Consider the following 12148-nt stretch of genomic DNA (forward strand, 5'->3'; position numbering starts at 1 on the left):
TCTTTCTATAGTTGAGACTAAAGCTACATTGTTTATCTCAAAAGTTCTAATAATTTTATTGTGCCGATAAATAATCGCCTCCTCCTAAAACACATCTCATCTTTATTAGAATACAGTATACTTAATCCAGCTTCACGGTAACGAACTCTTACCATTGCCAAGGACTTCCACGTAAAATTTGCCTACTTTTTTCTGAATTGGTGTAAGCATTGGTGTTTCCAAAGCAATAGAGGTCTTTCTCTTCCTCCGCAACCAGCCTCGGGCATCATATCGAGTACTTTCAGAACCGGATCGTTTATATCCATTCGTACGACATTACAAATAATTGTAATTCGGTGAACAATATCTGCGTATCTGCGTACCGCCCGCACAGTTTTATTCATTTAAAGTTTTTCCTAAAAAAACTGGGCTCAATCGGAAACAGCAAGTGTATCTGGTTATTCCTTTTTCATTCATTTTTTTTTCAAGGACATAGTGGGCCGAACTCCCATTCACCGCCAACAGGAAAAGCTACAAGATCTGAGGTAATTTGATAGGTACAAATGATATCACTTAGCAAGCTATGACGGCCCGAGAGAACCCGCTGAAAAAATAAAAAGCCAAAGTTGACTGACCGCCCTCTAGGGATAAAAATTTTATGTTTAATATTACGGGGAAGCAATTTAACCTTCTCTTGTTTCTTTTAAAATCTACTTTTTGATCACCCAATTGCGATTACGGCGGCCGCCATAGCCGAATGGGGTGATGTGGGACTACTATTCGGTAGTGTGCGGGTTTGAATTTTCGGTCAAATGATAGAAAACGTCTTTTCTAAAAGCAGTAGCCTCTCGGTAGGCAATGGCAAGCCTCCAAGTGTATTTCTCATAAAAAACCATCTGCCGTTCGAAGTAGGCTTACAATTGTAGGTATCTAAATTTGTGGAACAACATCAATACGTTCGCCACAGCAGAAAAAGATTGATCAAACTATTGATCCATGATTTCAGCTTCACATCAATTATTTTTAAAAGCGTAAAACGTCGTATATTAAACAAATCTGTTGGATCGATTTGACACCGATTCTCAATCAAAAAAGACCATATTTGACTACGAAAAATATTAAAAAAAAAATTAGAAAAACGCACCAGCCGTAGCGGGAATGGCAACTTGCATTCATTAAGTTACAAAGCTTCAGTGTCCAGCGTATGCTCCAGAGATAGCCTCCTTCGACTGTTTCCTGTTTGGAAATAGGAAGAGCAGGCTCAGTAGCAAGAGATTTGTGTGGAAGAAAGAGGTTATCTATGAAATAAAATTATTGATTAAGGTGCTCTGAAATACGTGTCAAGTATTTGGAGGGCTTCGAACAACTTAGAAACATTAGAAGGGAGTATTGACTGTGTTGAAAAACAATATGTTTTTTGGTTTTTGCCAATTTTCAGTTACTCAAATATTGCAATGAATTAATTAATTAATTAAAAAGAACTCGGAAAATTTTCTTCTAATGAATATCCTAGTTTTTAAAAGGGAAGTGCTTACGTTCGTTTTATTTTCATAATTTTTTTCCATCGTTTAAAGGTCACATAAATTCCACGCATGCGCACATATTGGAATGTCGTACTTAGGGCAAGTTGCAGATGTGCAGCTTCCAGTGGAAGTAGCAGCAGTAACCAACGGCAATAAAATTAACTGATACTAACAGCGACAAGCGAAGAATGAGCAGCAGCGCCCACTTGTTATGCGCCGGTTGTGCAGCCAACTCGCCAAACTGACGCGGCAGATACTTTGACTGCTAACTTTTATAATTATTGTTGCTGCGTTTTTGTTGTGGCGGCTTTTGCAATGTTTGCTGTTGCTTATTTTCGCGATCATTTCTTCTTTTATTGCAACATCACGTTACGGTAGTGTTGCCGCTGCTTTTCTTTTCAATTTCTACATGGTGTTGCATTTATGATGATGGGGATTATACAGATGTTGCTGTTGCTGTTCTTTTTGTATTATCGTTGTCGCTGTGCCTTTGCTTTGCTATCACTTGGTTAGCTGCTGCCTTGCCTTTGTGTGGCGCACACCAATTGTTGCTTTGTTTGGCGCTTTGCTGCTTACCACTTGTCGCCTATTTTAGGAGTGGCGCTTTTCACAAGATCGTTTACACCAACGAGCCGACAGCCAAGAAGAAAACACAAAAAAATCTTCTGAACCAGTCAGCTGCCTAACATTTCAACTACCGGCCAGTGAGTCGAAGAGACAGGTAGCACAGCAGTCAGCAGGCCATTCAGTCAGTCAGCCAGAAATCATGCCAATTGTCGCTAAAAGTAAAGGAAATATTTTGTTGAAACGTGAATTAGCTTGGATTTTGTTTTTTGTTGTTGTTTGTGTCATTTGCTCTTTGGCTGGTATGCATACATACATGTTGCAATGTTGTGCTGGATGTTGTCGCCACCAAACCAACAATGACACAATGTTTCAATGATTAATGATTTTTTGGAACGTTCTCTTGAATTATTTACAAGTATATCTACAGGTGCGCTTTGGTAATTTCTGTTCAGCCGTGGCAAAAAGTTGTTGGAAACGCTGGCGATTGGGTCTATATAAACTACTCGCTGTTTTTTTATTACACGTGAATGTATTCAATGTCTAAACAAATCTCCTCATCAATCTATGGATGCTTCTTACTCATTTCTTAATAACGCCGGCTTTCCAAAAGGGTCCTGTTATTGGAATCACACAAATTTTAGTATGTTGTATAAGAGCGCAGCCATAAACGAAAACCTTTATTTTAAACAGCAATGAGACATAGTGAAGCTTCTGGCTATAATCGTATGCAGCTACTAAATCTCGACAGTTCGCCACGTTTGCCCATTCTGGGCAACGTGAGAAACCTATGTGCAAAATGCGGTAAAGACCTAAAGTCTTCGGTTATGGCAGAAAGAGATAGAGTTTTAGTGCGGCCACTTATCACTCATCTCTCGAAATGAATGACGACGCGACAAAAACCGCTTCTTCGGAACTCATTTAAGAGCGCTCCGATTGCTACGACAACAAAATCATATTTAGTGACTCAGGTTGAACAAGAATGTAATTTTGGTCTGAACGACGGAAAAATTAATCCTACACGAAGAAATATTTCCTAATGGAGTGAGTTGTCTGGACCTCGAGGTTTCAGTACAAAAATATTTACGTGGGTGTCTTGTGATAAAAGGACGCGAAAAATCGCGTATTTTAGTAAACAAGGAATACAGCTCCATAGTTTTAGGTATACTTACGATTTTAGCCTACTATTTGAAGTACTAAGTGAACACTGATTCACGTTATTTCATGCCGACAAAACAATGACTGGTCCAAAGTGGAACATTAACAGCATGAAACGAAGCTAATACTAAAGATACCGTGGAGCTCCCTCTTTGTCACTGCCTAGCATTTTGTAAACCGTGACTTAACTATTTTGGTTCAGGATTCTCTACCTCCTTGAACAATTTCGTGGACCAGAATAGTAGCAATTGACTACAACTCACGACACACCTCATAACAGGCAGAATCTAAGCTCTATATCTGATCCTATTGGAAAAACCAGTATAGGCGCTAGATGGTGCTGAGATCGAGATATTTATAGAACTCGTATTTATAGCCCGTTTTGGTTAAAACCGGAACAACCGTCAGTTCTGTTATTTTGTTAGGTTGCCACATATGTGATTAACATTCCTACCGAAATTATATCGCTTGACAAATGTAAAAGTTACGCCTTCTTGAATAAATCTACCTACCACGTGTTTTCGATTTTTTACAGTTTTAAAAATGGGTTTAAATTTGCAACAATAAGCTCGTATTAAAGTTTTCAATGGTGTGGAAACCTTAGAAATGTTGGGAAACTGTTTCGGTAATAATATTCTAAAGAAAATAGCCGTTTGCAAGAGGCGTGAACGTTTCAGAAGAGATCATGAGTCCATCAAGGATGACTAACGTAGTGGCAGGCTGACATTGAAAACTGATGAAAACATCGAAAAAGTGAAATAAGAGTTGATCAATAACCGCAAATTAACCTTTAAAGAGCTGACAGTGAATTTGAGCATTGCTTATGGATCCGTTCAAGACATTGTAGTGAATGATTTGGGTTCGCGCCATGTTGTTGAATAGCTGGTCACAAAAATACATGACTTCTAAGGCTGAATCCGACCCAACATTTATCAAACTCATCATTACTGGTGTACGATGAGTACGTCACTCAATCCACTCATCAGACGAGTGAGTGGAGACTTCTGAATGAACTAATACGAAAAAACCACTTCGTTTTCAGTTAAAAAACAAAGCGGTTCTCACGGTTTTTATGGATTACAACGGTATTATACACCAAGAATTTTTGCCAGAAAGTCAGACTGTTAATAAGAAGTAGTATATGAGCGTTATGAGACATTTACGTGAAGCAATTCACCAAAAAAGAAAGAATTTGTTGGAAAACAACTCATGGATTTTGCACCATGATACGCACCGTCACACAGTGCCATCATTATCCGCGAATGGTTGACCACAAATGAAACGAATACTATCTCACACCATCGAATTTACCTGATTGGGTAAAGTGTTTTAACAGCCGAAAGAACGTAATGGAAAAAGGAAAGACTGCTCCGATGGCTATATCGAAAATAGAGTTTCAGAAAACTTGCATTTTGAATTTTCTGAACTTCCGGGAACTTTTTGATCAAGGTGGTATGTTCCGCTACATAAAAAAAATGGTTTTGGAAAAAGAGGTACGCTGTAGTCGAAATTTTTCGATAGGTCATATTTTGATCAGACTCGTCCACATTCAGATTATAAATGTATAAATTACGCAGAAAAAAAAGTTTTGCATAAAATAAACAAGCAGAAAAATAACTACTGAAGTGCTCGAGATATGAAATTTGGAATAAATTAAGATTATCAAAGCAAAGGATTTTTAATTATGGACTCCTTATGGCCTTACGCAATTCTTTTCTAAAAACAATTTTTACTTGAGATTAAAATGCGTATAAGCTATATAAAATTCAGTGTTTCTAAAGCCCAGACTCGTCTACATACATTGGTTTACTACAGGTTTTTTTATATTCCAGTCAGTTTTGAACAATACTCTCAGTGATGCCTCCTTGTCCCCACTGATTGGGGGGTAAAATAATCCATAGTAAGTGATTAAGTATAAGCAGCGAATAGAAAGGTGTGAGAGGCAAAGTAATGGTAATTGTAGGAGTGTAAATTACCCTAGCAGCAGTAGTTGTGATCGTAAAATTTTTAATTTGGGGTAAAACTGATTTTCATAAGAGAACAGAGAAGGTCAATAGAAAGCAGTGAAGCCATGGTATAGTTAAAAAGGCAAGGAAACAGTAAAAAGTAGCAAAGTTAGAAGGAGAAGATAGAAACAGGGGTGGCCAAATAGGATCAACCAATATTAAGCAGGAATACAATTTTTACTTGAATTAATGATATTTTCTTTTAGCTGGTTATAATAATTTTTGCTGGTTATAGAAAATTTATAAATGACACTGTGCGACCGTGATTTTATACTTTTATGGAGACCTAGTACAACTTTTAGGTATAGTAAAACTAAGAAAAATGGTATAGGAGAAATTTCGCCAATTTCCATTCAATTTCGAATTTGTTTTTTTAGTTCGAAAGAACGAAAACAAGCCTTTTTGACAGTGTGTTGACAATTTTTCTGAAATGACAACTGACGAGACTGTATACGGGAGAATTTGGAATTTTTTTATTTTTTCTCTATTTTTTCAACTTTGACATAACTTTTACGATATTATCCGATATTGAGGATTTTTTTAGTACACTACTGTTATAGTAAATTTAATTTTACGTCGAATGAGCTATATTTGACTGTAATTGAATTAAAATTAATAGAGTTGTGTGAGTTTTAAGATTCAATTTTTTTGTTTTACTAATTTGGTATGTAGGTATAACTGCCCATTCGACGCAAAGTTAAATTTACTATAACAGTAGTGTACTAAAAAAAATCCTCAATAACGGATAATATCGTAAAAATTATGTCAAAGTTGAAAAAATAGAGAAAAAATAAAAAAAAATCCAAATACTTCCGTCTACAGTCTCGTCAGTTGTCATTTCAGAAAAATTGTCAACACACTGTCAAAAAGGCTTGTTTTTGTTCATTCGAACTAAAAAAACAAATTCGAAATCGGATGGAAATTGGCGAAGTTAGTAGTGATTCTTCACATCAACCTACTGAAAAACGGTTTTATGGCCATAAAATGAGATTTTGGGGGTATATTGGAAATTTCTCCATAACATTAGTGACCTTTTCCATACTTGCCCACGATAATTTGTTATCACGCAGTGCATTTCTTTCTAATTGAATATCAGCTCCCAAAATTTCTAAGCGCTCGTCGAAATGCACTGAAGACAACGTGGAAGCTGTGCGGTAGAATGTTGCAAATGCCTCGCCTGATACAACTCGTCGATATTCAGCTCAATTGATCATTTCAAGCATAACATTGCAGATAACTTCAAAGTTGGATCGTAGATGCACCTGTACAAAATTCAAAATGTTCAAGCACCGCTACCACTAGACCACCAACAACCATTTTTTAACGGCGCACGTTCGATTTCAAAAAAGTGTGGTGCTCCTTTGGTCACCTTGTTTACAAGGCTCAACCGCGGTCGACTTTTTTGGGATATTCAGATGAGTGGATGTTGATAAACCAGAGACTATTAATTAGCTTAAGTATTACGTCCGTTTGCAAATCGATCGACGCGTTGGTACTTGCATTAGTAAGCAGATACCCGGATTGTTCATTAGCTCGCTGTACGTATTTGAATACAAGTTGAAAAGTTATGGACGGACCCCCCTTATGAAATTTTCAATGATTACTGGGTAAAGTCTAAGCTTTAATGAAGAAAATTATAAGCGCAATTCCAAAAAATTAAAAAAAAAACTTGGTTTTCGAGCGTATTTTATCCTAAACCAACACATAAAAATGTGAAAGAGGACCGCGGATATTTCACTTTGAAAAACGCTATACCAAAATTTTCAACATTGAATAAATCTGAAAATTATTATTGTAAATTTTCTTTTCAAAATTTGTTCAGTTTACTCCTTATAACACTCAAGCCTACAAATAAACCAATTTTCAAAATAATCTACGACAATGTCGAAAAAATTTGGATCACTTGACGTAGAATTACTTAAGTGCTTAACATTTGTAGGCCTTATTTGGCCCCCCTCTAGTTTTTTTATGAGAATAAGGATATCAGGAGGGAGAAGGCAAATAATTTGTCTAATGAATGAAATTCCTAATTCCACTCTCCAGGCATTCTAAAGCCACAACAATGAAGGTACAAGATGACAAGTGAGAAGTAAGAAGCAAATCATAAAACCAGGCCTAAGCAAAGAATCGTAAAAATTATCTAACGCCAACAACAAATTGCAAATGAAGATACGCATTTGTAGGAATAAAAAAGACAAATCGAAACATAAAAAGACAGCAGCAATAAAGTGCACAAAAAAAAAACAATCTCAAAATAACATTGCTAATAAAAGCAAAAAAATTAAAAAAGAAACATTGGCAACAAGCACAAACAGCAACGTCATAAAATAAAGCAAACATTGTTAAGACGCGCATTTCATTAACCTGCTGCCATTGTTGCCAATGCTGCTAGGAAGTGTGCTCAACAGCCATCAGAGTTGTAGTTGGTGACCAGGCGCGGCAACTATGTCCAAAAATTCCTCAAATACGCGACTACCCTCTGACCAACGCAACGACAATGACAATGTCCAGCAAAGGGCGCTGCAACGGGCTGCATTGCCGCAGAGTCAAGTGAATCTGTCTGTGCTAGCCTTTGGCCAGCGCATGTGCGCGCCCAAAAACAAAAATTGCCTAGTAACTGCGTTGAAGTGTAATTTTTAGCAATTTTTTGTTTGCGCTTCGTTTTTGTACACACCTTTGACTTCATGCCATTGTTGTGCTTGTGTGAGTTTCGTGTGCATTTGTGGTTAATTTTCTCGTTGCTTTGCCAGTCAAGTTGAAGGCCTCAAATTGCCGTTTTAGATATGATGAAGCAACACAAACTGGTCGCACAGCGGATTTGAGTAGAAGTTAACAAAATTAGACATACAAACATATGCGAATACATTCATTCATACATAAAAGTGTATTAGGGTGCCTCACCAAAAAAAATGGCGGGTTTCCACCACAAGTTTATTGTATTTTAAGACTTCTGCCAAAATGTTTGTGAAAATATTATGAATTACTTGAGCTACACACATAGAAATAACTCAAAAAATCGAGTTTTTTTAAATATTTTTTCCAAGAAATCACCTCATGCTAGAAGAGTTTAAACTTAAAAGGTGCACATAAAAATGTTTTAACATTTTATCTGCGGTATCAAAATAATAAGATTTTTGGAGGGACTTTAAAATTAGTCTAGTAAATTGATCACGTGAATTAAATTTTTTTTTGGTAAATGAAGCACCCTAATATAAGAATATATATGTATGTACTTATAGAAATTTATCTTTACTGCAAAGAAATAAATCCAGGCTGCGACTTCACAGCCTCCGCCACGCAATGCGTTTCAAACTGACACTTGAGCGCTCTGTGTCTTCCTGCCTGTCAGTTCATATATTCTTTAATGCGTACGTGCCCATTTGTTGCGCTCATTGTAGAAATTTCTTGTACTTGCAATAACAAAGACACTAGGTGCCGAGGTCAAAAGTGAGGCAACAAAAGTTCAACTAGACTGTAAAGAGTATAGCATCATTCAACAAAACTCATGCTCCGCCCCACTCCTGAATGAAAGCTTGCACTATTATTGCACTGGAGCGCACCCACTGGGGTAGAAGAAATGTGTGTGCACTTAGCCTAGTAAAAGCTCTATGCTTTTAATGCTTATTAAAAATATTTAACTTTCTGCTGAACAGTTCGTCGTGTTAGTATCCCGGTTTCTGAGCGCAATTTTGATGTAAAAACTGCGAATAGAAAGATGTATTAGTTATGAGATTTAGGTTGTACCCTAACGGGATAATCGGGGTACTACAAAGTGCACTAAATGCATTGAATTCAGTGTCAGAAATCCCGTAAAGATTTACTTCTACTTATTTACACCACGAGGTGCAAAACTTCCAATTTCAGGCTGATTTCCTTAAATGATCAGTTTCCCTCTCACTACCTCTTCAAAATACTTAGAAATTTTATGGTCACCGAAGTTCATTTGGACTTCGAAGACCATCGTATAAGAAAACCTGTGTTATTCTCTATTCTTGTATAGAAACGCTCGAAAAGTGGTGGCGTATTCGTCCTAAACTCACGGTCTGGGTGTATAAAATGTTAACTGGACTGTTTCGTACGACTGGACTATATTCGCACGAATTTTTATTGTTACACCTACATACAAATATATGTGTCGAATTGAGTAGGATGAAATGATTGGACTGAGTTGCGATCTCTGTGGCAATCAGATCAAATCCAAAAAAGGCTTTGAACGTGAATTGCCACATGCCATCAGTAGATCTTTTATCGAAAAAACTGCTGCATTAGGGTACCATGATGTTAAGAAAAGAACGATCTACGGATATGGATTTATTCTACATATATACTACCACTTTCAATTGGAAGTCTTGATTAAATAACACTAGGCTCAGAACAACCCGAAACTAGTAACGGACAGCCAGATAACAATAAAGGTTATTGTAACTGCAATATTTTCATCTACCCTTGTAAAGGGAAACAGGGATCTGGTCACAAGCAGAACAGCTCCCTTATCTTACCCGTTCCTCCTTTTCCCAGCACGGGTAAGAGCTAGTATTCAATTGAGACAATGCTATATTTTGGTTTAGACATCTTTTTACCTCTATCACCAGTTGTTATTATATATATATATATATAATTGGCGCGTACACCCCTTTTGGGTGTTTGGCCGAGCTTCTCTTCCCATTTATGGTGTGCGTCTTGATGTTGCTCCGCAAATAGAGGACAGTTTTAAGCCGACTCCGAACGGCAGATACTTTTATTAGGAGCTTTTTCATGGCAGAAATACAATCGGAGGTTTGCCATTGCCTGCCGAGGGGTGGCCGCTATTAGAAAAATGTTTTTCTGAATTTTGGTGTTTCACTGAGATTCGAACCAACGTTCTCTTTGTGAATTCCGAATGGTAGTCACGCATCAACCCATTCGGCTACAGCGGCCGCTACCAGTTGTTATTACGATCTTTAAATTACAGAGACATAGTTTATTCTTGTTCGACTGCCACCGGAGTCGAATGGGTTGGTGGGTGAATACCATTCAGGAGAACGTAGGTTCGAATCTCCGTGAACATCAAATAATAGAACCAGTTTATTTCTGATAACGGTCGCCCTTCGGCAAGCAATGGCAAACCTCCAAGTATATTTCTGCCGTAAACAGGCTTCTCATAAAACCATTCTCTCATTTCATTTGTGGAACAACATCAAGACGCACACCACAAATAGGAAGCGACCTAACAGAAGTGTACGCGCCAATTATTTTTCTTGTTTTGTTTGGTTTACTCTTGCTCTCTAGACATAGGTATTGCTAAATTTTCCATAAATCCAGAAGCAACATATTGACCATTGACTGTATACTTGCCGACATGTCGAAAAGCGTAGCTAACTGCTCGATTCTTTCTAAACTACTCCTACATGATCAGCCCTTGTTTCAGCAAAAGGTGAAAAATATTGTTTTTGAGCATCTTATACCCTTCTAGATTGTCGACATAATTTCGAACTTTAACGACACACGTCGAAAGAAAGTCCAATGGTGCGAATTCGTTGTTCCTCAGAGATTAACTGGCACCACAGCCTATCGAGCTTAGTGTGCGGATATTCGAGTGCCAGATGACACATAATGCGCTCTTGCTGAAACCAGAGCTCGGCCGCCTCCGAGTATTCTTCAAAGTGCTGTAATAAAAATTATTACAATGAGCATGAAACATATGTTGTAAAGATAAAAGTACGCCTAACAGAAAATCATGATTTTTAAGTAAGACTGCAGTAATATTGCTGCAGCTCTAAATGGTCGTTTACCTTCAGCTTCTGAGTTATGGAGAGCCTTATCAGGGACTAAGCCTAAGTGTTTATGCAAAATTATCTTTATACTCCTGCAGTTAATGTAGAGAAGATGAGGTCTGCGCAGGTCCATGTAAACTGGTGGCAATAACTAAGCAAACCTGAAAATACGATCCTAGCTCTCTGGTTACTTCATGTCGTCCGAATGCATAGAAACGTTCCAGCTGTAACAGTATTTAGTCCCTGCTCTTCCTTTGCCTTGGTAAATTCCGGTCGAGAAGCACTTTTCTTCAATTAGTGGGTTCACCTGACGCGGGTTAGCACGAGCAAGAAAAAACTGGTGCGCTTTGTTAAACTCGGCCAAAATAACTTAAGCGGTTATAGTGCCAATCACGAAGAAGAAGCTCATGTTTTCAATCAAGAAGCTAATTTCTAGTACTTTCTGAACAAGTTTACAAATACAAGGCGTCTATTATACTGACCGACATTCCCGGAAGTAACACCCTCGAAGTCAGTTTTGAATATTTCGAAACGCTTTTCAAAAGTAAAGCGGTTCGTTCCGTGCGGTGGAGATATGATATTGATCTTACTTTTTATTTCTTTCAAAACAAAATAACCGTATTTATCCAAAAAACTTGTGATATAAAGAGAAACCAGCCCACAGTCCACCCTTTACTAAAAAGAATTCCCTTAAAAAAACTCCACCTGTGTAACCTGATAAACGAAGTGGTGAAAAGTCAAATTTATCTCAACAAATCCACTAAGGAAATAATTCCAATTCTTCGCATAATTAAGAACAAGTTTAAAGATCCCTGTGTAGCGACAGGTAGAAAGAAGAATAATCAGAGTATATGTAAGTATATGCACCTACTTAATGATGTGATAGCGACATGTGACACTGACTCAAATTAAGCACCGTGAGGGTGAGCTGAAGACGATCACGTTGACTGGCAACACAAAAGAGGAGTAAAGAAACAAACATAAAACGAAATCAAAACGAATGCTGACTATAAGAATTTAGGTACGACAGTAGAGCGGTAAGCGATGAGGAGAAGTTAGCAAACTGAAGGAGAACTGGATCGGCTATGGCAACAAGTGAGCTTACGAGTAACAATGTGCCACATACGACTACATAGTGTGTGTGCCACTTGTACTCTAAAGATCA

Source organism: Anastrepha obliqua, chromosome 1, assembly GCF_027943255.1.
Source record: "Anastrepha obliqua isolate idAnaObli1 chromosome 1, idAnaObli1_1.0, whole genome shotgun sequence".
In the NCBI taxonomy this organism is placed as follows: Eukaryota; Metazoa; Arthropoda; class Insecta; order Diptera; family Tephritidae; genus Anastrepha; species Anastrepha obliqua.